Source organism: Poecilia mexicana, unplaced genomic scaffold (genome assembly GCF_051168715.1).
Source record: "Poecilia mexicana isolate PSO_F unplaced genomic scaffold, ASM5116871v1 scaffold_23, whole genome shotgun sequence".
In the NCBI taxonomy this organism is placed as follows: Eukaryota; Metazoa; Chordata; class Actinopteri; order Cyprinodontiformes; family Poeciliidae; genus Poecilia; species Poecilia mexicana.
The window spans coordinates 13,663,327-13,690,564 of NW_028263392.1; the positions used below are offsets into that span (position 1 = coordinate 13,663,327).

General features: G+C 37.9%; 1 protein-coding gene across 4 annotated transcripts in view; it reads right to left on the reverse strand.

Annotated features, from left to right (window-relative positions):
• Nucleotides 1-27,238, reverse strand: part of syt1a (synaptotagmin Ia) — a 151,412-nt gene that overhangs the window by 75,479 nt on the left and 48,695 nt on the right. For 2 of the 4 annotated variants that reach the window (XM_088003279.1, XM_014988554.2), the window contains exon 3: nucleotides 840-917. The gene's annotated coding sequence lies outside the window, so the exon portion shown is untranslated. The other 2 variants (XM_014988537.2, XM_014988562.2) reach the window with 2 other exon arrangements.

The window sequence follows — 27,238 nt, forward strand, 5'->3', positions numbered from 1 at the left end:
CTAAGTGAGCAAACGTGCAAACGAAAACAGAGGCTGGGAAGCTTTGTTCAGCTCCAGACACTTTGATAAAAGATCTACGGCACCTTAGCATGCATGGATGGAGGAAGGCAGAGAGACTGACTCGTTCATTTCAGGCGAATCAGGGATAATGAGGCCAAAGAGAGAGGGGGAAGCGATAAGGGATGACAGAGGGGGGAAATGACAAACAGCGGGGAAGGCAGTGCAGTGATTCGATTACACTGTTAACTTCTCATTACATGACAAAGAAAGCAAACACAGGCAAACGGGAAGCAGCAACACCAGATCCAAACTGGATACAAGTGGTAAATATGTCACATCTGTTGTCTTCTCTGGAGCTCAGTTATTGTCTCCACTGAGGAGCTGAGCCCAACCCTCATCCCAACCACCATGGGGAGCCGAATTCAGCCTGGTCCCACTCAGAATGCTAACCAACAACTAATTATTAATGAAGTACACAATAAAAAACAATGTGTGCAGAAATATGGACATGTAAAGGAGAGAGACAAGAAAAAACCTTCAATGTTTTTTCTAAGTTAACCTTTTATTTTATCACTTTTCAGGAATAAATGGGAAACCCTTTGACATCTGTCACTTATGATGAGAGCCTCTTTTTCCCTTCAAAATCCAACCTGACTTCTCTAGACAGTTACAGTACAGCGTCCTGTGAGCCATGTTTACGGACGCGCTCACACATATCAAAAAAATCTCCATTTCAAGCGGCCAGCCACGGCATGCATTCATTTCAAAGCAGCAACACAAACAAAAGCTCTGCCTTCATGTCAGTGTATGCCTGAATGATTTTTGGTTTGATCTCCTACCTGGCAGCTCGCTGTGTTTCTTTGGGTTCTCTTCAAAATCCCAGGAAGGGCTTCAAACAAGTTCTGCTTGATGTTGCACTTTGAGAAGAAGGAAAAAGGGGAAAAACAAACATGAGTGGCTTGAAAAGAAACGTCCTTTTTATTCACACGGCGGCTCAAGAAGCACTCACGATCACACACTTGAACACCCAGTCAGCAGCTCCAGCAAGCGAGCGAGCGGCTCGCTGTTCCTTCCCTCTCTTACTGTCCGTGACACTCGCCTCCTCTCTTCCCGCCCACCTACTCCAGCCCCCTCCCCTTTCCTCCGCTCTGACTCCTTTCTCTTCCCTACTGCTCCCTCTCTTGCTCCTCTGCTGTCAGACAAAATGCACACAGCCCCTCGATCTCTCAGCTCACTATTTTCTGACATTTTTCCCCCACCCACTCACACCTTCTGCTCCATGAAAACAAATATCAGTCGGTGGTACTATTAGATGTGCATTTCCACACATCATTTACAAACTTGTTCTTGGTTTATGGACCGTTTCTGTGGATATTATCAGAGAGAATGAAACAAAGCCCCTGTGCAAGCTCAGTAACACTAGATGGGGGGATTAATGAATACTCTTAATGAGGCATTCACAGTGTATATGATTACTGTTTGAGGTTGCTCGCTCCCGCTTATTCTTCTTGATTTCTGCCCCCTCTGTACCTCGTTCTATTTATTTCTGTCTCTCCCAGGGAGTCGCTGGTGTGTCTGATGCTGCTCACGTCCCATTCTACAGACAGCTAGTCAAGGGCATTCCCAGAGTAAGTGTATGCTAATGCTCTGCCTCGAGGAGCTGCCTAGCATCCTCCAGACACTCAGCCTGACCGGATGTGGCACTCGGATCTCCCAAAGAGGGGACGGCAAATGTCGAAGGAGGACCAGCAGTGAAAACCTGACAAACCGTCGTTCTTTCACTTCAGCTGACATAGCTAGGTCAATGACACCAGCAGGGTTCAAGCATAATTCTTATGATTTTCCAAACTAGACAGGTAAATATGATAAAAATAAAAACGGTAAACTTAGGGATGACATTTGATATTCACAGGGAAACTGAAGTAGGTATTTCTTTCAGTCTTGATGAAAAGGAACCAAGTTTTTCTGCACATCTCAGACTTTCAGAGTTTGTTTCAGAGCATAGGAACATAAAAAAAAATAAATGCTGGTTCACCTTTCTAAGTTCAGGTCCTGACTGAGTGGCTCTCTGATGACCTAAGAGGTCAAGATGGAAACCTAATGAGAAACTCTGTAAAGTATTTGAGCCCAGATCTATAGCATGAATTTAGAATTGGTCGTTTTACAAACTGGGAGCCAGTTTAGTGACTTTAGCACCAGTGTAATATGGTTCAGTTTCTTTAGGTTTAATAGCAGCATTTTGGATGAGCTGCAGCCCACTGATCTGAAAATGAAACCTGTCAACAATAAAAGAAAATAAGTTAATGTGGTAGTATGGATTATGTTGGTGATAAAATGTTTTTGACTAATTATCTCTATCATTGCATTTATCAATCCAAAGATTCTGACTTATTTCTTCTACAAATTAATCTGGAGAAATTTCATACCGTCTTATTTTGTGTACCACTTTTTGACTTCACTGGACTGTGGTCAAGTGTTAAAGCAATGCCAAGTATTGGGAGTGGTAGATATTAATAATGGAGCTTCATGTATGAATTTTGTCTGCTCAGATTTTTTACCGTTAATTGATAAATTACCAATGAAATATCTTAACCAGCACTGTACCAGACGATCCTGTTATCAATCATTGCTAATTTTAGATGCATTAAGGCTGATATGATATAAAATATAAATGAAGTGTCCAGGTTGTTATTGCATACTGAGCCACATGCTCATTTTGACCTTGGAAACGCACACAGAGAGACAAAGGCCAACAGAGTCGGAACAGAGGCAAAGCAAACAGCGCGTCTCTGTTAATGATTGCCAGCCAGCATCTGCCTGGACTCCACACAGCTTGCTCTTCTTTAAATAAGCCTCGCCTCCCTGCTGCTGTGTACGGTATAGGTGCTGTGCTCTGTAGATGTTTGGGGCAGCTCCATTACTCAGTCGAGTGATGCGCCCACTGCAAATTTGTGGCTCAGTAGTCTTATAGCTAGACCCTAATGAGAGCAGGAAGGAGTGCAACCATGTAAAGAAAATATCTGAGTCTGTTCAACTCATATCCCAGCACTTTGCTACTGTAACTCCTGACTAAGAGTAACTTTTGGTTTAGGAATCTGAGGGCTTGAGTTCAAGTATGGTGCTTTAGCAATTCAGTAACACAGAATTGAGCTTTAAAATGAATGTAAAAGGAATTTTAATTTCAATGCTATGATGTTAAAATAGGAGTGATGCAAGGTTAAAAAACTATCAACAAAATAAGCAACATTTTCAGTTTAAATACAGGAATAGTCTTTTTTTTTTACAACCTTCTTGAAGCATTGCTACATAAAGTATTCAAAAGTAGAGGAGGCTTCACAATGATTTCTTAGAAACAGGAAATGTTTTCAATGCTGAATTTATTTTAATCCCTTCAAGTATGGCTTTATGTTTCATAGTTTTATTTTGGTACAACTAACTAAACCAGTGCAATGTGGCCTTTGTGAAAAGATTTTCTACCCCTCAAAAGTACAGCATCAGGGGCCACGTCTCTTTTTGTTATGAAAACTGAAAACTTTCCAAGAGTGTTTTTGCCATGTGGTGGGAGACACTTAGTTTCAAAAGAAATGGACAAGAAATGTGAACAAGGTTGGAAACCCGTCAATGGTCGACTTCTTTTGAAGAAGAAAGGAAGATGAAAATGGATAGATTAACAGAGTAGGACGGGACTGAGCGGGTTGAAATGGCATTTAGAAGGAAAAAACAGCAGCAGAATAAAAGGAGGTAGGTGAACGAAAGGACAATTTCCCAAATGTCAGGAGCATTGCAGAGGTCACCTTTGGACACAGCAAATTACTGGTCTTATTCAACCTATAGTAGAAAACATTCAAGAGTCAGCAGTAATCTTTTCAAAGCAGTTTCACAAACTGAGTTGTTAACTGATTACTACTTTTCAAAAGTGTAAATGCTAAATGGCTGAAAGATGAAATATAATGTATTATATTTCAAATTTTCCTTAATATTTCAAAAGAAAGCAAGTACAGTTTAAAGTGCCTGATTATGTGTAAAATTAAGTTTTCTTCTCACACTGGTAAACTTCTCACATTAAAAGTGACAAATGTTTAATTAAACATTTGTCAAATATCCATTTCCAGACTTGATCAATAGCAAGTATTACTTGTACGGCTGCTTCTCCACTTTTCTATTCTGACTCGATTAGTTTTTAGGTGACAAATCCACCTTAAATCACATGGTGTACCCATCGTAAGAGGAAGCCAAAAAGAACAGCCAAATCAGAGATCAGCATGTCTTGACAAGATTACCTGTGATGCATTAAATGATGTCTAATGATACAAAATGAAGGGTGGATGCAATCTGCTCAAATGCCAAGACAGACTCTTAAAAACTGCCATTGTAGATGTGATTGTGGCACCCTTAGTCATAAGAAGCAACACTACTCTCACTTGATTCATGGCACAGAAACACTGCTTTGACCCACCCAGAGTTTCCAGAACTAATTCTCTTGGAAACAGAGAAATGCACATTCAAATGGAGAAAAGAAGCCGTGATTACAGCTAATGCTCTCATTTCATCGTCTTTTTCTGATTCTCCCCTCCACCCTTCTCAACCGCAGGCAGGAAGCTGCCACGAATCACTTACAGCTTTATCTGTAGACAAGTGGCTGTTCAAATATGGAGCTATTCAGAGAACTCTTCTCAATGCATGCAGGTGCAGCTTTTCACCACTAGCCAGCTTCTCTCACTCGCATGCATGTGGTTCATACTGTACACAAACTCCCCACCCACACACACACATGCAAACAAACAGCCTGCAACGATGCACGCAGAACACCTGCTGGGGTGAGCGATACTTTCCAATGACACGGACGTCTCACAGATGTTTGGCTAAAGTTCAAAATTCATCCTGCAGTGGTGAATAGGAAGCCCAGGGGAGGGTTGTTTTCCACCCATTTTATCTTTTTTAGCAGCTGAGATTTTAGAGACTCGTCATGTTTATACTATTAACCTTTGTCAGAAGATTTCGCCTGCAAACACTGTAAATTTGTCTAAGAACCTCCAGCAACCACTGTTCTTCTATATTTAAAGGTTTTTCTCTGGTTTTATGACATTCAAAGATTTTATTGGTGAAATGAGCAAATATATAATCAAAATTATCTTTTATGGTACCAAGAGGAGCATATACACCCTTTTGTTTCAACCTTAAGTTGTAAGAGATTCAAGAAGATGTCCAAAACAATTCTCAGAGATTCTGGGTCATATTGACATGCCAGCATTATACAGTTACAGTAGATTTCTCCACTCCACATCCATTAAGCAAATCTTTCACTTAACATATCAAATTAACTGTTTTGGATATAAATATGATGACTGGAAAGTCGATTGGAGTGCAGTAAGTGAACTCTTTTTCATGTTTGAGATTATATGAGAGGATGGGTGCATCCTAAGACTGATACAAAAGGAAGAAATAAATTCAGCAGAGGAGAGGGATCAATTTAACTGCAAAATCCTGTCTAATATGTGATGTTTATTCGTCACTTAGAAGGTTGTTTTATCTTTGTTTTTGAGTCTATTGCTTTGCTTAAGCATCATTGTTCAACTGCACATTTTACACTTCTTGAAAAACATAATTAATCTGATTTTTTTTATTATCTACTGCATTTTAGTCATATTAATGGTTGATTAAAACACAACTTTGTAAAGTGATTATGTGACAATTTGGCCTCAACTGAGCACAAAAATCAGCAACTTCACCTTTAATCTGAATAAATTCAATACCTAGTTTTTGGAATCTTTTAAAACCATCCTGGTGTCATAACACAGTGTGGGAACTTCAAAAACAAAATTTAAATGAATGATGTACTTCAGTACTTTCAGATATACTTTAATAAATCCAGGTGTTTTTGGTGGAAGGTCCAATTAACATGCTCAGAGAGACTTAATCTCCTCCTTTTCTAACTCCAGTCACCAGGAGCTGCTGCTCACAGGTCACATCCGAGTCATGTCTGCAGTGATAATTATGACCTCCTTACGGAAAGAAGACCTTAGATCCCCATTGATTCACACACAGAGAGAGCAGAGTGAGGGGAATTTACCAGAACTGATGACTGTCGGGATTTGGACAACAAATATACGAGGCAGGGTGGAAACAAAAGCACACACACCTGATGGATTTGGAGATTTGTGTGCAGATAGCAACTGTGCGTCTTCTGGATGGATCCTGTTTGGGACAGAGTTGAGGAGTCAGCGTTGCATGTTAGAGTGCCTGGGGCTGAGTGTGTGAAAGGAGACTCAGAGGGGAGATTAGTGTGGATTTAGTGAGTAGTAATTACCATTGCCCATTGAGGGTTTGTTAATTGAATTACCTTAGCAACCCCTTTACTGCCCAGCCGTAAAGAACATCCAAGGTCAGATAGATGGAAATGCCAGAATATGCTAAATTTGTTTTGCACCATCATCAGAAAACAAGAAAAAAGTTCTGCTTCTCTCCTGACTGACCCCAACATTTTTATAACTTTCCAAACCACATTCATCATATCCGTTTGGTGGGGTATCATTTTATGTGTTGTATTACAGTTTAAACATTCTGAGTAAACTTTGAAACAAACCTTTGTCTTTGCATGTGGAAAAGAGACACAATATTTCCTCTTAAAGATGGACGGAGTTGTGAGCAAACCTAATAGTAAAAACTAATGTCTGATCCCTCAACTAAGGGTGTTTTCACACTTGATAATCTGACAGACTCGGTTGGATCAACATCTGTTACATTTTCAGCTATTGTGGTTCATATTCACTCTGAACTGCATCAGTGGTTCTCAAACTTTCTAGTTTCTGATTCAAAAAACAAGAATATAAGAGAGCCATGACTGAGAAACATAAAAGGTGGCAACAAAATCAGAATCAATGTTGCTTTTATTTTTATCTAGTCCTACTTTGTTTTTTCCACTTTTACTCTATTTCTAAAAACACACATGCTTCTATTTCACTTTTTTGGCATTTAAGATTTTTTTTACGTATAAAAAAGAACTAGAGAACAAACTTACATGCTTGGTCCTCACCCCAACTTTAGAAGGTGGACTATCTCATTCATTAACCTACATTTTATCAAACAATTGCTAATAAAGTATCACAGTTTTTCTTAAAATAAATATAAAAACCTCTAATAGCCTTCTGCTAAGCTGTTATTCAAGCAAAGCTCTTCAAAAGGGACATTCAGGATTGTGTCATTCTTTGCAGTCTTCTTTCAGCCAGCTGACCAGCAGTAAATAAAACATTTTATACCTTAGTATAACTTGATATACAAAGAGCCACTGAGTAAAGTCGTATGCATTCATACAAGCATGATAGAAAAAACGTGTTAAAATAATGCTTGATTACTAACTTTCTATGATCTTCTAACCCAATGACCTCCATCTCATTCAGCATCCACTCAAACAATAAGACTTTTAATGCTTTTTAAAATTTTCTCTTTACAACCAACCAAAGACCTTTAATCTAATATGCGCTATAGTTGAGAGAGCAGGTTAAGAGAGAAATGAGGTAAAGTTAAAGAGCGACAGGAGAGGAGGGGGTTGCGTGGGAATAGCAGCATTTCCCACACAGGATTGAAAGTCACGATCCACCGCTGAGCAGCTCTCATGTTTCTGCCTAAACTGACATATATAGAACATAGCCAATAACAAATCCCATGCAGAAATGCAATCATGTGCTCACTAAACACAATACGAACTCTGTAGCCGCTATTTTAACACACATAATGTATTTCTCTATGGCTTTGGTGGATCCATAAGCTGCAACAACAAGATAAAATCCCAAACCCGCTATCCTGTATAAGCTGCACAAGCATGTGTGCATCACCCTGACATTTCAATGTTGCCTCAAACATGTGGAAACAACATACAGACACGAAGCAAAAACAAGACGTCGACTCCCCCAAAGGAAATAGCAGAATGTCTGAAAGGTAATAATCTGCTTTTCCCAAACACACTACAAGATTTCCATTTTTATCAGACCCATTCACACAATGTCACAGTTTGCTGCTTGAACCTTTATGATGAATCTCTGCTCGTTCTCATCAAAACACCTGCCATTGTTTTAGTAAACCTTATGAGAGTTGACCATAACCAATTATCCAGTCACCCTGCCAAGAAAAGCCACTAAATCAAAGCGAATGAATTTATTCGCTCAGGGAAAGGCTTCTGGTAAAAACAAAGTATAATCCCTCTGTGGATCACGACTGCAGATGCAATTCTGTTTTTCTTGCAGCAAATCACATTATAATACTAAGATTTCTTTTAAAATGCCACACCTGCCTTGGTTTAAGCTACAAACAGTGAAAGAGTGATTTGATTATGAAACAGTGTGAATAGGAGACACCAGATCTGATTTATGAAACCAATCATAATTTCATCTGAGATAAATACAAATTCATTAATAAGTTTCCTAGAACAGAAACAAGGTCGCCTGTCCACTGGTACAAGAGATTAAATGTTATATTCCACTTCTATTTCCAGTTTCTGCTGCCAATTCATACAAAACTTTCCCCTGACCCTCTTCAGGTTACTATAATATTCAAAAAAGTGGCTAAAGAATTGAAATATAGACAGTTGTGTATTTTTTTAATGTGTCCATTGTAAGCGTAGGTTTTTGTGCATAACTGCATTTTGTCTTGAATTTATTAAAACGATTGATAAAAAAAAACAAATAGATGAGACTTCTGAAGACATTTTCCTTTGCATTGCCTGAAAAGTTTTATTAATTTGATTAATTACTGGAAAAAAAAGTGCATTTGTCATTTAAGCTACTCAATATTACAGGTAGTTGATGCAAAGAAAAGCACGTCTTGCCGTATAATGTTACATTTTAAACTAAGGAGTCCTCCATGGCTCACTGTTTAGGCCCTACATTTTTATGTCTACTGATGACCCAACACCAGTTCTTTGTTTTCCAAATTGAAGTTTTGATATTAAGCAATGGATGGAAAAGAGTATTTCTTATTTTAATTCTTAGAAAACACTAATTTATGTTATTGGCAGTTAGAGAACAGGCAGTGACCGCATATTTCTAAAACAAATACTTTAAGTCAAGAAAGTGTACAGGGTCTGCAGCCAGAAAACGTTAGCAAATCCATCCTTTATATGTAAAAGAAAATGTATCAGTATAATATTCATTAAAGTTCATTAACCTAACAAGGATGATTAGATGTGAATACATGATTTGGTCAATTAGCTTGAACACATTGCAGTCTGAAATACTAGAAATGCCTTTTTAGGCTGAAACATGCAGGTTATACCTTCCAGCATGTTTGTGTGCTAATGTCACAGTCTGCTTATTTCTACACTTTGCTATGCGCTACATAACAATTGCTCATTAAGCAGAATTGACTGTCTGTCAAGCACCTGTGTTTGGGGAGGCTGACAGCCATATGTTTCAGCCCTTATTGTGCAGCTGGAGCTAAAAAATCCCCAATAACCAAGGGGATTACTTTTGTTTTTCTTTTGCTTCGTGTTGATTTTCTATTTTTTCTTCTTCACTCCCATATGCTACAGAGGGGCAAAGGAAAAAGTGAAGGCGCTGGCAGTTTTCCAGGAACTAGTCGATCATCGAGCGGATATCACATAACCGTGCCGCTCGCTGCTGCCCACTAAAACATGCACAGGACATGAACAGCTGGTGGCAGAAACCCTCCGCCGCACCTGATCGTGTGATACCATCATGCTGGCAGAATTGGGCCGCTTCACAAAGCAATAATTACAACAAGAGATCTTAATCTCAGCTACGAGAGGGGAAATCTCTCTGCGAGGAAAATTTCCCAGCTGTGTGATGTCCCAGCTATTCAAGGAAAGCACATCCCCCACAGGTGACCTTGATGCTGCCCTTGGCGACTATAACTGTTCTGGCTGCATGTGACAGTCTGAAAGGTTGGAATTAAGATAACAAAACATGTCAGATAAAGATTTTATAATTGCAAATTGCCGTCCAACAACAACTGAATCACATATAATTAAAATAACAAATGGTTTTGACATAGATGACATGAATTAATGGAGCTCAACGCTCTGTACACCTACACAACAAGCCCAGAGGAGGTGTATGTTATGGAATAGCAGCACTAACTTCATCTCCCCTAATAGACACAGGTGAGCTGCATTGTTCTCAGCCAAGGAAATTGGAGCCCTCCTCAGAGGTGTAGAGATGGAAATGGAAATCCACTCCCCTCAATCCATCTGAGCTGCACACTTCCACGTTTTCCTCCCTTTCGCCCATCTTTTGTATCTCCGTGGACGGCACTCTGCCACTTTGGATATGTCACGGGCAATAAGGATGAAAAATTGGACTGCTCTCTGGCTCACGCAGTTAGTGTGCCGGCCTCAGCCTCCACCTTCACATGCCTGGAGGAGGCCAACCTCCACGCTGCACAAAACAAAATGGGATTTAACAAGGCCAGAATCACTCACAATACCCCAGTAAATAGGCACTGAACCCTTCCTGAACCAGAACTGGTGGCTGAAGACAGATTTGACTACAGGAGGGTGGAGTCAATGGATTTACTTTAAAAGCACTACATCTCAAGCTGAGGTTGGAGTACATAATGAGATATTAATATAGGAGTATGTTAAAATCTTTACATACTTAGTATAAAAGAAGGGAAAATTGTGTATTTTATGAATCTAAGGGTATTTTTTAGAGCATATCACTCATTTGCTTTACATTCTCTCCAAAGGCTGTATAATTTTAAATGAACCTAGTGGAGCTACATATAGTGTTCCTCTTTAGATATAATGCTTCATACAATCACAGGCGGATCTATTCTGCAGTCAAAAGATGATCCCATTCCCCTCAGAGAAAACTTGGATCAGTTTTCCAGGCACATATTGTATGAACAAACAATCTGTCTATAGATCTGCATACATTTTCCAGACACTGCGTCTAAAAATTGTGTTTCTATAAGTTCAAGCAGAGGAGCACCTTCAAAAGTCAACGCAGAATTTCGCATTTCCATTTATATATTTGTGTTCAAAATGTTTCTGTTTGAGTTTTGTGACTGTTCTTTTCAAATGTTTTACAACTTAAGCAACAAATATTTAGGTTTCTATTAACTACTAATATTTAAAATTACAAATAAGATTTTAAGGCAGATTATTTACCCTGCAAAATATCAAGTTTTTAAGAGAAAACAAAATATCTGTTATACTTTTTTCACCATCTCAGCACCATTAAACAGACCTAAACGACTACATATTAACGAGATACCGTCATTTTACATCAAAAGGAGCAAGAAACGCTAATATGTACGCTCCTTTTTGTTATCAGCTCTAGAGCAGCTTTGCTTCACAGCAAACTCAGGCTATTTTTTGTGTCGGTGGCAGGTATTCGTTGTTCGTAGGGTTCGTCCAGGCTGCTAAATCTGCACAGACTTTCACAGCCTTTCCAGCTGTCCTCACTTGTAAATCACATCTCGAGTTTGCAGCCTGTGGTGACAGCGAGTGCCATCACAATCATGTGCACAAATCAATGATGCATCGTGGTTCGAAAATGCGCTGCGAAATACGCATGTTTAAACAAATAACATGATCAGAACTCAATGTGCAAGTCATGGTGATATTAGCCGCTTGAAGCCGAGTATTTGCCTTTGTGGGTCTTGGCAGCCATCTGCGCAAGTTCCTTTGTGAAGCTTCAAAGAACACGGCACTGGTTTCCTGCTGTGTTTTCACATTTTCTCCTCCAATACTTCTGCTCATCAGCGTTCACCACAAAATACTGTGATTCATAGTAACAATTTTCCCTCATTCCTCTCTTTTTGTGTGGAGATTTTTCTCTTTCTCTTTGTCCAACAATCATTTTCCATGCGGGTGTCTGAATAGGATAATAGTTTCCATTTTCATCATTCACACTTAAAGTAGACATTTCTGGAAACATTTACAACCCAGGAAGCATCTTTCATTTTATGCAAAAATAAATCTAGTCCAAAGCCCAACATACAAACAGTTCACATGAAGAGATTCTGCATACATCACCAGGAACACTTCTCTTTGCCTCTTGATAAACATACAGGGATAATGCTCAACAAATTATGCAGCCGCTCATTTAGGAACCAGACGACAAGGCAAGGACACAATCTTTTGATCTGAGTGTAAACTGAGAATCAGTCAAGAGGGGGAAGGAGACACGCAACAGGAGATATTACCGCAGTTATCTATACAGTGAGAGGCAGAGGAAGAAAGCGAATTGACCTTGAAGAGTTTAACCTGCCAATCAAAGAAAAAAATGAGTTTTTTCTCTCGTTTTTGAAAGGAGATGAGGCAAAAAGCAGAGCTTCAGTGATGAAGTCCCACAAAAGCATGCAACACATGTACCTAATTTCATATGCAACCTGGATGACTGTGTGTTTTTTATGTACACACTATGTTGCCAGAAATCTTCAATTAGCCATTGAATTTCCACAGTTACAGAGTAGTAAAAAAAAAAAAAAAACTAGCAGGTTTCTCTCTGGAGTTCGAATAGGATGCCACCTTGAAACATCTCCGCTATAAAATATCCCACAGTCAACTGTTGGTGGTATGGAAACGACACCAAATCAGCCATGATGTGGTCGGCCACATGAAGTCAGAGCATGGTCAGTGGATGTTACGGAGAATAAGGGCACAGAATTCACCACTTTACTTTTCTGAGTCCAAACATTATGTGGCCTTCAAATTAACTCAAGAAGAAACGCTCTACAGTTTCATGGAATGAACTGAGAGCTGCTGCAAGCAAACCTTACATCATCATGTCAGAAGCATTGGTGTAAAACACAATGCTGCTGGACTTTACAAAAATGCAGATGAATCATGGCTCTTTCTGATAATCTAGTGTCTGGGTTTGATTGACACCAAGGTGATACTGCGACTTGTGCATAAGGTTATACGTTAGTTAAAGCCTTGGTATCTTACTTAGTGATACGGAGGGAGAAAGACAAAACTAGAGGAACAACAATAAGGTAGATGTTCAAAAATGCTTTAGACCATGTCCCTCTTTAGGTGAATTTCTTGTTTTTCTTTTTTCTGTTTTCATGAAAACTATTTTTTTTAATATTTTGTCTCATCAAAATAAATAAAAATAAATGAAATCATTAAACTATTTCTTTGTTTTGTTAAAAATGTGAACTATGTTTCTTGTCTCATCTTTTATCTTCGTATTTTTGTAAAGAAGTAAATCAATATTTGCTAAGTTTTAAAAACTATGAACATAAATACAGTTAATTTAGTGAAACAACACTGTTCTACAAAAAAAAACCTGTTTCAATTCTTTGGCAGAAACACTGGGTCCCTGTGCATTTCTAGCTATTAAGTAAAACAGCAAGTGTCCACTCTTTTGTCTCACTTATCTGTTTTTTCAATCTGTTTACAACAGTTATACTGCGTCAAACAGCGAAACACCATTATTGTTATAATGGTGGTATAAAGAGGTAGGTTCTCTGTCTCTTTCTTTTCTGAGGAAAAGCATTTTTTGCTCCAAAGCTACTCAAACTTCTCCAGATAGCCTACTTACTTAGGTTATCTTTGTCTGGCTGTGTGTGTGCATGATGAAATGCTGCAAGGTTAAAATACGACACAAAATGGCATGCTTTGCATTGTGCTTCATTTGCATAAAAATGTCCCAGAAAGCAGCTACAAAGTACTACAAGCAGCTTCACATTTGGCCATCAAATTTTCCCCAATATAGATTGGATCTTTTGTTGAGTTTTTTGGGAAAATACAGGTGGCTTAATTTATTTACAGCTGATACTTACAGAAAACCAGCTCATAGTTGGTTATAATTCACTTGAGAGCTTTTTCTTTCTTTAGTTGAACATGATGAGGTGTCAGTGCTCTCTTGCATGTCTCTTTGCATCATATGAAACATTCTTTAGTCACAGGTGTGCTTAGCGACCTAGATATGAAGCGCCCAATTAAGGCAATCTATAAATAGATAAGTCAGAGCTCTTTGCTCTCATCCTCTACTCACTGCCTGACTGATCAGGATAGTAGAAATTTTGAAACGGCAGAAGAGTAATGATGCATTCAAAGATTATTGCTGCTGCGTATTTGCAAGTAAAAAGAAATGAAGGCCTCAGCTTGCTGCCTCTTTCTTTCTAACGCTATATCTGCTATAGCTCTACATAAGGCAGATCTCTATGTGCACAGGTCTCCACAATGATCACCATCTGCCTCCCACTCGTCCAACAGTGAAGATATTTTAAGCTTCCCATTTCACTGTAAATGTGCAATATGTTTCTCTGCATCATTACTTCAATTCCTCTGCTGTTTTTGCTCAACAAATTGTACAAAAATGGTGTAAGATACTGCTGACTGGCCACTCAGCTTTTAAAAAAACCTGACTGGATTTTTTCAGGATTGTGAAATAAGATGTCTGACACTTATATGATCTTGAAACACTTCGCACCATTCCATTTCTACCCAATTCCATCCAGTTGCCATATTCTGTCTTTCACCCTTTGCTGTCACCCCAAAGCATTGTTCTGTTGTACATAATAAGGTTTTACTCCTGACTGCACTCAGTTGTTGAAAATATTGACTGATGGTGAACTTTAAATCCTATAAGGCACAAAAACTGCCATGCAAGAATGGAGCAAATAAGAAAACTAAAAAGCATGCAGCACTTGGAGAAAGCTGAAACTTGAAACTGAGGATTGTTTCATATTTTTTGTCAGTTCTGTTTTGTGACAACAACTCAATAATTTTCATATTCCTTCCTACTTTTTAGTCTGCAACAGTCTATTGTTCAACAGAGTAAAAGGTTTAAATCAAGTTCTGATTTAAACCAGCACCACTTCAGCAGCTGTGGTGCTGGTGGATATGGTACCGTGGTTTTGACACAAATGAAAATCTCACCCCCTGCATTTCATGACTGCTCACTGTGAGAGTAATTATGAATCACAGAGATGACTGCGAATGGTAATCTCCCCTCATGAGGAGGCAGTCATTTACAAATTACAACAGTGAGGGGGTAGTTTCTACAGAATGCTAAAGTAATTAGTACACATATATTTTTCTCTAAGTATCACCAAGCAAGAGGAAATCTACTAAATCATGTTCACCATACAGGCATGCACAATGTTGTAGGATCAAATGTTGACAGTTTCTAAATCAATATGTAGACACTTGTTGCTCCTGGAGAACTTTATCCACAAGTTTAATATTTAGAAGGCAATGTCAGGTTTTAATGCATTCAGAAATGTTTAGGTTTTAGTGTAAGAGACTTAAGATTTTAACAGATGTCTTGGAATCAATGTTTGATGTTTAAATGTTGTGCTTGGTTGTTTTACGTTTTCCTGGATCAGTCATGAGGCCAGCTACTTCTGAGTACAATCACTCAGTTAATGCACAGAAGCTTTTGAGGGTTTTATAGTCCCAAAACACTACTGACAGCAAAACTTTCAAAACTTATCAGTGTAAAAATTTCTTGAATTTCTTTAAATCAGAATATGTGGTGTTACTGTCCGACATTTTGTAACATACCCTACCTCAACTTGTCAGAAGTGTTGCATTTAATTTATTTCTTGATTCTGCAGGTTTAGCAGCAACAGGTGAAGGTAGGAGAAAATAAGCTTAGCTCTCACACATGAGGTAATCAAAACGTATTATTTAATTTGCAGCCAGGTTGGTTTGGACAGCTTTTCTCCCTTAATAAACAAAATGATCATTTAATAATAAATTGCATCAGACAATTTTAAGATCATACTTGATTAAATGGGGCCATAAATACCCCCATGTTCAATGAGACGATAAACTACAACATTCAAAATGACAGAAAATAATAATAAGCTTGTTATATCTACTTTAAAGAGATGGGAGCAGGGATCACAGTATCTGGATCGTCTGCCTTTATGCCTGTGGTAGTATGCTGTCCACCAAGTAAACAAGATTACCTTGATGAACAGAGGCAGGCTTGTTTACTCCCTCTGTCAAGGTACTTTACGGGTGACTCAGCTCGAGGCCTGCAGAATCAAATATCACTAGCAGTGACTAAAGCAAAACAAAACAAATGGAATATATAAACTCTATATTTAAACGAGAGCTTCTTGAAGTGTTTTGGGAAGATTATGTTATATACCTGGTTTTGGAAACTATCAATCTAATTTCCTCTCTTTAAACCGTGTTACGATAGAACTTTGCTTTCTGCTTTAAGTTCATCTAAATCTGGTGTATTTTCAGCTTTAAAATGCTTCTTTTACGTCTGCACACATGCATATGAGTGTTGTTTTATGGATGCCGTCTGACTTCTCCATCCAAACTGTCTTACTGTTAATGCAAAATAAGTTAATTTTAAGATGTACGTCTTAAAGTTTCCTAGCAATATAAAATTTGACAATATTCAGCATTGCACCAAGGTGCGTCTATATGCAGAAGAACTGCTAATATAACACCAAGTCAGATTTGAATCTGTAGTTTAACTGAGAATTAACTTCCTTTAAAACCTTTCACAATAAGAGCTACAAACATAAATACTGCATCCTGAGCCGAGATTCAAGGCTTATTGTGTGCTTAACAGTGTGTTGGTGCTGCAGACTCCAAACAGCCTACAACTTAATTTGTGTTTGATTGATTAATTTTCTAATTAACAAATAAAGTCACTGATATAATTGAGATTTATATTGAAAAAACTATAAGCTAATTTCAGAGTGCATTCTATTTGGTTCAATTAAGATACATTTGAACATGTTTCATTTTGCTCTCACAGCACCTGTGTGAAAGGTTTTTAATGGTAAAAAATTGCATGCATTGCTTTTCATTTTGAGTTTGCTAATGCAACAAAATAATGTTTTTTATTTTTATTATTGATGGGGAGTAAAGGTGACAGTGAAAATGTTCTTAAAAATATTAATCCAAATGAGAAAAACTTTGTAGAAAAAAAAACATTAAAATAATTTGTCTTTTTGGTTACATTACTATAAAACTGGACTACTAACACTGGTGTATTAGGTCTGATCTCAAGCATATGATGAATCCATTAGTGGGTGTGTGTGTGTGTGTGTGTGTGTGTGTGTGTGTGTGTGTGTGTGTGTGTGTGTAACCCTGAGTGACACAGTGGATTAGCAGCATCTGTTTAATGCTTTTAGGATATCAGTGAAGCAAGGATGAAACTACATCATCATCAGTTCAATCAGTTCATGTTATTTTGTTCCATTGTAACATCTCGATATGCACAGTTCATAGGACAGAACAGATTTTGTGATAAGAGCTGATGTGTGTTTGGTCTTCTGTGTAATTTCCAGAGTAAAAGAAAAAGTGATGCAGCTGTGTGCTCGGTTGGCAGACTTCCATTTGTATCTTGACTAAGGATGACTGATTCCCAGCTCCATCACTGCCACAATGTTATATCCATCTACTGGAGGCAAAACTCTTAGCGCCAGCTTAGCTGATGCTATTGTTATTTATATGCATGTCTGAGGATCTTTTAACAGTCGGAGAAGAAATCACAAAACAGATATAGGGGAAATCAATAGAGATCAGAATTTGAGTTGATTTGTTGTCACCTTACTGAAAAAGCCTGCATTAAACATGATTGGAAGGGGATTACAAGAGGGTTGTGCCAGTAAGTCATGTGAGGCTGCTCAGGCTTATCACAGGGAAATGTAAATGTGGGTTTGTATGCGCATGTGGAGGAACGTTATGGTCTGTTTTCATGTTGAGATAAGCCAGTAAAAACTAAACTTGGCCAAATGGGTGTTGGGTATTCATCATGGTGAAAGCACCACCCCCATAAATGTATCTAATTCCTAAAAGAAACTTTTAGTTTTTGTGCTTTTCAAGACAAATAAGAAAAACAGAGAACCCATGCTAGCTGCCTCTGAAACAAGAAAACTTTACAAACAGAAACAAGCCCAGCATTTATATCCTATCTCCCATTTCCATGTGTCAGCAATTGAAAGGTATTATCGCATTGCACAGGCTTGTGGTTCATGTAATCAACCTCAGCAAACTTATATGACACAATAAGCTATAATAAAATGTCATTTCTTGCAACAGAGAAAATGATCCCAGACAACAATCTACAGGTGCTGGTCATAAAATTAGAATATTGTGATAAAGTTCATTATTTTCCATAATGTCATGATAAAAATTAAATTGTCATATATTTTAGATTCATTGCACACCAACTGAAATATTTCAGGTCTTTTATTGTTTTAATTTTGATGATTTTGGCAAACAGCTCATGAAAACCCAAAATCCCTGTCTCAAAAAATTAGAATATTATGAAAAGGTTCTCTGAACGAGCAATAAAAATAATCATCTGAATCAACAAAGTAACTCTAAACACCTGAAAAAGATTCCTGAGGCCTTTAAAAACTCCCAGCCTGGTTCGTTACTCAAAACCGCAATCATGGGTCAGACTGCTGACCTGACTGCTGTCCAGAAGGCCATCACTGACATCCTCAAGCAAGAGGGTGAGAAACAGAAAGAAATTTCTGAACGAATCGGCTGTTTGCAGAGTGTTATATCAAGGCACCTCAGTGGGAAGTCAGTAGGAAGGAAAAAGTGTGGCAGAAAACGCTGCACAACGAGAAGAGGTGACCGGACCCTGAGGAAGATTGTGGAGAAGGGCCGATTCCAGACCTTGGGGGAAGCAGTGGACTGAGTCTGGAGTAGAAACATCCAGAGCCACTGTGCACAGGCGTGTGCAGGAAATGGGCTACAGGTGCCGCATTCCCCAGGTCAAAGGTCAAGCCACTTTTGAACCAGAAACAGCGGCAGAAGCGCCTGACCTGGGCTACAGAGAAGCAGCACTTTGGACCACTGTTGTTCAGTGGTCCAAAGTACTTTTTTCGGATGAAAGCAAACTTTGCATGTCATTCGGAAATCAAAGTGCCAGACTCTGGAGGAAGACTGGGGAGAAGGAAATGCCAAAATGCCAGAAGTCCAGTGTCAAGTACCCACAGTCAGTGATGGTCTGGGTGCCATGTCAGCTGCTGGTGTTGGTCCACTGGGTTTTATCAAGGGCAGGATCAATGCAGCAGCTATCAGAAGATTTTGGAGCACTTCATGTTTCCATCTGCTGAAAAGTTTTGTGGAGATGAAAATTTAATTTGGTCTGGAATCGGCCCTTCTCCACAATCTTCCTCAGGGTCCGGTCACCTCTTCTCGTTGTGTAGCGTTTTCTGCCACACTTTTTCCTTCCTACTGACTTCCCACTGAGGTGCCTTGATATAACACTCTGCAAACAGCCGATTTGTTCAGAAATTTCTTTCTGTTTCTCACCCTCTTGCTTGAGGATGTCAGTGATGGCCTTCTGGACAGCAGTCAGGTCAGCAATCTGACCCATGATTGCGGTTTTGAGTAACGAACCAGGCTGGGAGTTTTTAAAGGCCTCAGGAATCTTTTTCAGGTGTTTAGAGTTACTTTGTTGATTCAGATGATTATTTTTATTGCTCGTTCAGAGAACCTTTTCATAATATTCTAATTTTTTGAGACAGGGATTTTGGGTTTTCATGAGCTGTTTGCCAAAATCATCAAAATTAAAACAATAAAAGACCTGAAATATTTCAGTTGGTGTGCAATGAATCTAAAATATATGACAATTTAATTTTTATCATGACATTATGGAAAATAATGAACTTTATCACAATATTCTAATTTTATGACCAGCACCTGTATTTCCATAAGACTTTTTTTTTTTAGAAAGAAAAAGGTCACAAGTTAACACCATGTTTTTAACAACGGTGAAATTCAAAGGTCATTTTAAAAACATGTAAGATAGTTCACATTCAATTATAAAATTCTCCAGAATTATTTGTTCCCTTTATAAAAGTTTAGAGAAAGCATTAATAAAACAAGTGTATCCTTGACTGCAGCAATCATTCATTTGGTTAGATGGGACCGATATTAAGATTTTCATCAAACGCTCCAGTTGTGTTTATTATTTTTACTCCATGTCCAACTGTTCTACGTCTTTTTTTACCTTTTGCACATCCAGCTGTTCTCCAAGGAGAGATCTGACCAAATTAAATGTTTGATCAACCAATAAATTTCCTGGTTTAATTCTTGAAGGCTTTCAGCAAGACAATGATGCAAAATATGATCAAAAAATCACAGAAATGGTTCAGAAAACAGAAGTAGAGTCAAATCAAAATAAACATGAAACTGGATCTAATTTATTGGTTTTTATCTAGTGTCCTTAGATTGTGCTCTTCAATTTGTTGAGATGTGAGGTTCCCAAATTTGTAATTGAGGAAGAGCTTTTAATTAATTTGAAGGGTGTCGATAATTATCAATGGAATATTATCCATGCCCTTTTTTTATTTGTTGCTTCCTATCAACTTCAAAACAGGCTCATTTGTATATCTGAAAACATGCTTACTTCTGCTCTGACAATGCACAAATGCAAATAAGTCAGACTTTTCATCTTCAGCCTCAAAATGAAGCCTAATAAATTAAAATGACAAAAGAGAGTGGTCTTAATGCACCTCTCCAGCTTGGTCCTGATGATCAGAGCTGCTCCAGGCCTAATCGTCCATTGACTCCAGCTCTTCTTGCTTGCCTTTAAGAGGGGAAACGGTTCTTTTAATCACTTTCCTTGTTCAAAGCAGCAACTGAGATTGGTTGCTTTGAAAGATGCTTCAGTAATAGATATGTGAATCTCAGCAAGATAACATTTAAAATGAAACAAAAAATAATAATAAAAACACTTGTGATTTCTAAACTTCTGCCAAAAAGAGTAGAAATAAATTAATTCTCATGCCGACCACTGTTGCTGCAATTACAGCTGTGACGTTTTCATGCTTTAACGGTAAAAACACTCTGCAATTTATATGCACTATTGCTCAGATGTTAGCAGGATAAATAATTGTTGCAATCAGCAACCTCTGTTTTACAATTTAGTTTTCAATATTTCATGTTTGTTCTCAAAATGAGACATTTTGCCGTAACTGAACAGTTTATTTCCCTGAATTTATGGAAATTCTGTTTATTTTATGATGACAACAAAATTATTTTAAGCTCAAAGTAGGATTTAAAGAATTTATTGTCTTTTTTCTCACTAAAATGTATAGAGTGAATTATTTTACAGCTTGTTGGTCTAATGAAGCAGCCTCAGAGCAGAGAACATATTCTTGGAAGTGTGAAAGTCCTGACGTAGTTTTCAGAAATAACAGCAATCTTAGGAGGTGTTTTGTTGCTTAGAAACACACCAAGTTTGACGCAGCGCACATGACCAGTTTGCACACTAACTAAACAGAAATTGTAAATGTGCTGAGCTGAGGGTGGAGCAAACAACACTTCACCTGAAATGCTATGAGAGGAAAGCGTTGGACGACTTACTGCCATTCTTTGAACAAAGACAAATGGGATAAAGTCAGAGGAATAGAGCAACTATTGATGAGAAAATGCAATCAGAGGGCTTAATTGTACTAAACAAAACAAACAGATTATGAAAATAACATTTTAAATTCTAAGCTAACTCACTTTATTACAAAAATAAATTCAAACTCTCATCTCTTTTGGTCCTAGGATCAAGCCGACATTGGCCAGTTATTTTATTACGAGTCAAAATCCAAACAACTCTGAATATCACTGATCCAACTGAGTAATAATGAATATGTTCGTTTAGCTACACAAGGAATAATTTCACTTTATGTAGTAACTTTGGATTTTATACTAAATATTATTTAAATATACAGAATCAACATTCCTACCAATTACCAAGTCAAAAGCAAGCATTGTGCAATTCAGACTATTTTAGATAATTAACATCTTAAACTAAGAATTTAAGCTTGTATGAGTCCTGTTATTTAAATGGTTACATTTTCTCAGTAAAAATGTATTAATTTGTACCTTTATTCAACTTTTAATTCTTGTTATGTCGATACCTACAAAACAACGGTATTATTTTGGGTTCTACAATTTTTTTTTTTCTTGATTAGCAAATAATTGATTCCTCAGAAACTAATAGGCACAAGGTGTAAATCACAGTCTCAGACTCAAGGACCAAAACTGCCAGCAGGACCATTTAGCAAAAGACCACAGCAATAAAGCAATTATGCATCTTTAACAAATCAATGCACAATAAGAAGCAGTAAAGGACCGTGTGCTACCTGAAGAGAAGAGAATATCCTTTAAGGACTGTGGGATGAAATTACAGTTGAAATTGCAAATCCATGTCAGATTCTGACAGCCAGTCAATGACAACTTCACCTTCGTCTCACTAATCGTTCCGAGTATTTTCAACCACAACCCATCTAGCTGAGCAACCATCATCAGCACGACTGAGTTCATCCCCACGGTTTGTTTAAATATTACTCTGCCAGATTAAGTTTGCTAAATACACAGTTTACCCCAATTAGGTTAGCCTCTGTGCTCCTCATTACAGAGCTGAAGTACAAAAACGGGCATGGACTGCAGCGACGATGAGAAGCAACTGAACTGCCCTGGAAAAGGCCCATCAATCTGTTGAGTTCAATTCAAAGCTCCTTGAAGACGGAAAAAAAGAGAAGGACAAATCTCTGCAGTAATTCAATTTTGGTTGTCATTTTTTGTAAAACAGAAAGATAGCAATATTTTCTAAGCTTTAGGTTTAGCATTAAAAACAAATGCCACATTTCTTTGGACACATTGCTGTTTTTCATGTGCAGATGAAAAACACAGTAAACCAGATGTAACTCTCCATATGTTGATGATTTATGAAGTGTTTTCAGGGCTATTAACTAGTTTCTGAATGGCTTATTAGTCATTCATAAGGGGAGTTTTATTACAAAAACCTCTTAAATATTTCTTGTCAAATGTGTTTTGAATTGTAGCGTTTCTAAAGTGAGCACCCTGCTAAAAAGTCCTGACTTTTTAGATAGCTTACAACTTATTTGGCTAATATTGTCCTTTATGTGGAGAGTAAATCTACATTTACATAAGTTTGTGTATTAGTTCCTGATACCAACAGGCACCAACAGGCCAATGCTTTCCTCCTTTTTTGGCTTGATGAGCTAAATAATTGTATTATTTTACTCAAACTAAAGACATTTCTTTATGTCAATGTCTCCCAAAAAATTAAATTTTTTAATGTGTTCACCAACTCCTACTGCATGTGTTTCATGAATAACAAACACCCATATGTTAGACTCAGCGTGCTCCATTTGGATCTAGATTGCTCAGTACGACTTGTAGAAGAGAAACTAAAGGCGCAACAAAACCAGCTTTCAATTTAACGCACACTAGGAGTTTTTAGCACGTAGCCATGCTGACACTTCTCTGCTCCTGTCTATACTTGAAAAGAAAGTGAAGAAAAAAAACTGAAGGATGTGTTTGAGCCAGAACAAATCCACAAAATACACGCAGACTCATTTTTGTGACACTGAAACATGTTTAGAAAATGGAGGAGGATGATCCAAAATGAAAGATATGACTTATTCAGAACAATGTCTTCTGCTTAAAACGCATAATATGTTTATTTCTGGCTCAAAATCCAATTAGAACTGCATAAAGTGAAGCGGGAAATTTAATCTAGTCTAAAATGTTCTCTTCTTCCTGAAAAATTTACAATAGCTTAACCGTATTAACTTCAAATGTTCCTACTTGTGGTATTTCCAATAATCAGAGTAACACTTGCTGCACTCCAACGACAGCAGATGTTTAAAATGGATTTCAAGTCATGAGCATGAAGCCTTGCATGACCAAAGATATAAAACTTAAGTGGCAAACTTGACAGCCCTTCAAGGAGACCAGTAGAGTCTTCGACAGCTAAGCTCCTGCCGTATCAATGAGCTGCACGTTCTTCTCTCGTGGGAAGAAGCAAACAGGGTCTGGCTTTTGTGTTTGTCATATCTCCTCCAGCCCATGGTGACCGCAATGTGTCTCAGTCACTTTGGCTCACAAAGGACAGACTGGCACTGCAGAGCCAGGGGAATTGGAGCTCTGTGGGAAATGGCGTCCCTGTGGCCATTTTGAACATAGCAGACCTTCCTCCCTCATGTGTTGTCTTCTCTTAAGCTTATCCAGGAGGGACTTTATGCTCTCACTATGTGAGGATCATGAAATTTCACCCACAGAGAAAAGAACTGCTATCTGATGGCTACTGAACACTATGCAGCAGCTTTAAGCACACATTATGACGTGAATGGATCATAAAGGGCATTCACTTGCACATAGGTTCTTTATGCATTTATTAGTATGGATTTTTAGTACTGTATATTTGTAAATAGTATAATAAAAAAAACATGTCGTAATGCAAATCATATTTTCTAACTTTTTTCTGCACCTTTCCCTGCATTTGTCGTATTGATTACCGTATTTTTCGGACTAAAAGCCGCTACTTTTTCCCCCTGGTGCAAGCAGGATTTTTCTTCAACCACCAGGGGGCTCTTTAGCAGGAAGTGAATCATTGGAAGATAAAATTGGAAATCAAAGAAGAAAGTACTGATTTTCATTTAGAACAAGCACATGCTAGCAGCAGGAACGACGGAGAAATGTTTTCAAACTCAAACCCCCTCATCATGGAAACAACACGAAGAAGTTCATATGATGCAGCTTTTAAGTTGAAGGCTGTCGATCTGTCCTGCCAGATCGACAGCCGCTGTACGTAAAGCTCGGCGTGAACAAATCCATAGTTTGGTGTTGGAGACTCAAGGCTGCGTCCTTAATAGATTTATTTGCTTGTGGAAAGCCGAGAGATATCAGCGACTTTTAGCCTGGTGTGGCTTATATACGTGTGTTTCCAGTTTTTTTTTAAACTTAGTGGCTTATAGTGAAGTGCGCTCTGTAGTCTGGAAAATATGGTACTTAAAGTACTTTTACACAATTAGTCACATTTTACACAAAAACTACAAACTTCCAGGAGACTTCACTTCTCAGAAATGGCTACCCAGGAACTCTGGTTTCCTTCTAGTCTAAAAACTGAGAGGAAACATTAGTTTAAAGCCAAAAGGTTCCTCTGTACTGATCATAGGTATGAGTCTGCATCGTTTTTAGTTCTGTGTCAACAGGTAAGCGGTTCAGGGTGTATCCCATCTCTTGTCCCATGACAGATGAAGACAGAAAACAACTACCCTCCCTGCAAATGCAAGCTGAAATAGACAAATGGATGTTTTTGAGCAACTCTTTGGTGATGTTTAGGGTATCAAGGTGGGAGAAATATACTAATAATAATATGCAACAAACGGAGTCATGTTGAGTGCTTGAACATTGATCCCGTTACATTCTGGTTCTTGTACTTAAATGCTTAGAAATGGATGCCTAAAATACAAAATATTATTTGGTTTTAATTAAAAACGCTGATGTTTAAAAGCACACGAATATTTTCCAGAAAGTAAATTAAAAGGTATCAATTAAGGAGCAGTGTTTTCCATTTCCACATGAAATTGTTAGAGTAACACAAAATTGTCTCTGCCTGATGTCACTGCACTATTATCAAATGACAGGCGCCGATTTGATTTAATGAACAAGGCAGGAAATGAAATAGCAGCTCAGTGAGAATGAAATGGGGAAAGAGTAATTCTGTCTGCTCCTCCTGAAATGGAAACATTGCTGAATACAAAGCTTAATTTTGCACCAACAATGAAAAGGTAACCACTGAAAGAGAATGCGGCTGACAGAGGTCCAAAACAGAGCAGAAAATATTAAAGAAAAAAATATGGACTGAAAATATTCTTTTTGCATCCAATTGTGTTAAGCTAAAATGATGCTTATTTTTACAACAGATTTTTTAAGATTTATCTTTATATTTAACCTAAGCACGACTCCAGCAGTAAAGAGTTTTCTAATTAACATTCTAATTAACCATTACTGAGAGTCAAACTTCTTCAAGGAAGGAAAAGATGCAATGTGGTTTCCCTCCGATTGTAAATATGACTCCCCTCGTCATCACTTGATACAGTGATCTGAAGTGATGTAAAACAAAAGTAAACAGAAAAATAAAATTATTTTATCCTGATTAAATAAAGGCAAAGTTTGCAGTTTACATATTTTTTTTGTGTCATGACCACCTGGTGTGCATCATTCATTCATTTAAAGGTACAATCTCTACAGAAAAGCGCATTACCAAGGTTGTAAGCATTTTGCTGAAGGTTGGACACAACCTCATGCACCTCAAAGCAGAAAAAGCCGAAAGCATTAACACACATGACCGGGTTTGGGTTCTGCTGTCGTCATCGGGGGAAATTACAGACGCCTGGTTATTCATATGCTGAGGAGCTGGAGGAGATCTTGCAACCTCAGGTCTGGCATTTTTCATGCTTTTAAATCTTTTATGTATTTCACTATTTTGGAACTACTTCGAGGTTTGTTTAGAAATATAAAAATGTCATAAAAGGATATCATTACTTCTGTCATAAACCTAAAAATCATAGCTGATATGTTCTTCTTAGAGCTGTGAATCTTTTTCAGAAGTGAATGTTTTTTGTTCTGGTTGTTGGTCGCAGTCCAACCACAATATGGGATAAATATTTTCAACTCTGGATTTCTGTTGATCAAGTCAAAGCCTCAAGCATATATAAATTTTACAAATAAACTTCCCATCAAATGAAATCACTTGGTAACTTCCACTATCAGGTAACCAGCTGATAACGCTGGATGGTTCCACAACTTTATTTTCTCATTGTAACGCTGCATTTTCCTAAAAATATTTAACTGAATCATTTTGGATATAGTGAAAGTTTGTTTTTTTAATGTGACAAGTGGTTTTATATGACCAATGACTGAATTTAAAATATTAACAGCAGTGTTTGCAACCCATCTGTCAGATTAGAAAACTTTTTTCGCAAGTAAACAGCAGTGTGGTAAAACTGGATGCATTAACAGCCGTAAAACACAAATCAGAGCCGCAAAACCACTACAACCAATTATACAACTTTCCATGGAACATCTTAATGGCTTAGAAAAGTAATGTGCATTTGCAAAATGGGCCAGCTATTTGTCGGAGCCTTGTTTTCAGCATTTTAAGAGGGTTTGATGAAAACTGCATCAGCAGGTTTATGAGGTAATATGAACTTCACAAAAAATCCCGGAAATCCCTAACCAACACATCATCAAATTACGAAATAGAGGTGTTAAGAAAAGGAAACAGACCATGTTTATGAATGCTTCCATGTCAGTAAAGAACAAGTCGAAGAACATTTATATTTTAATAATTTAGTACATGTATCAGTGCAACCACAGGAGCCTTTCAAATGAAATTATCCGTCTAAATCAACCCGGCCTGATTCTAAGAGAAATAAAACAACTCATACTTTAGATATCACCCACATTTTTGGTTCAGTTTCATCAGAAAAACCTGGACCTGATCACTCCCCAACATGGAGA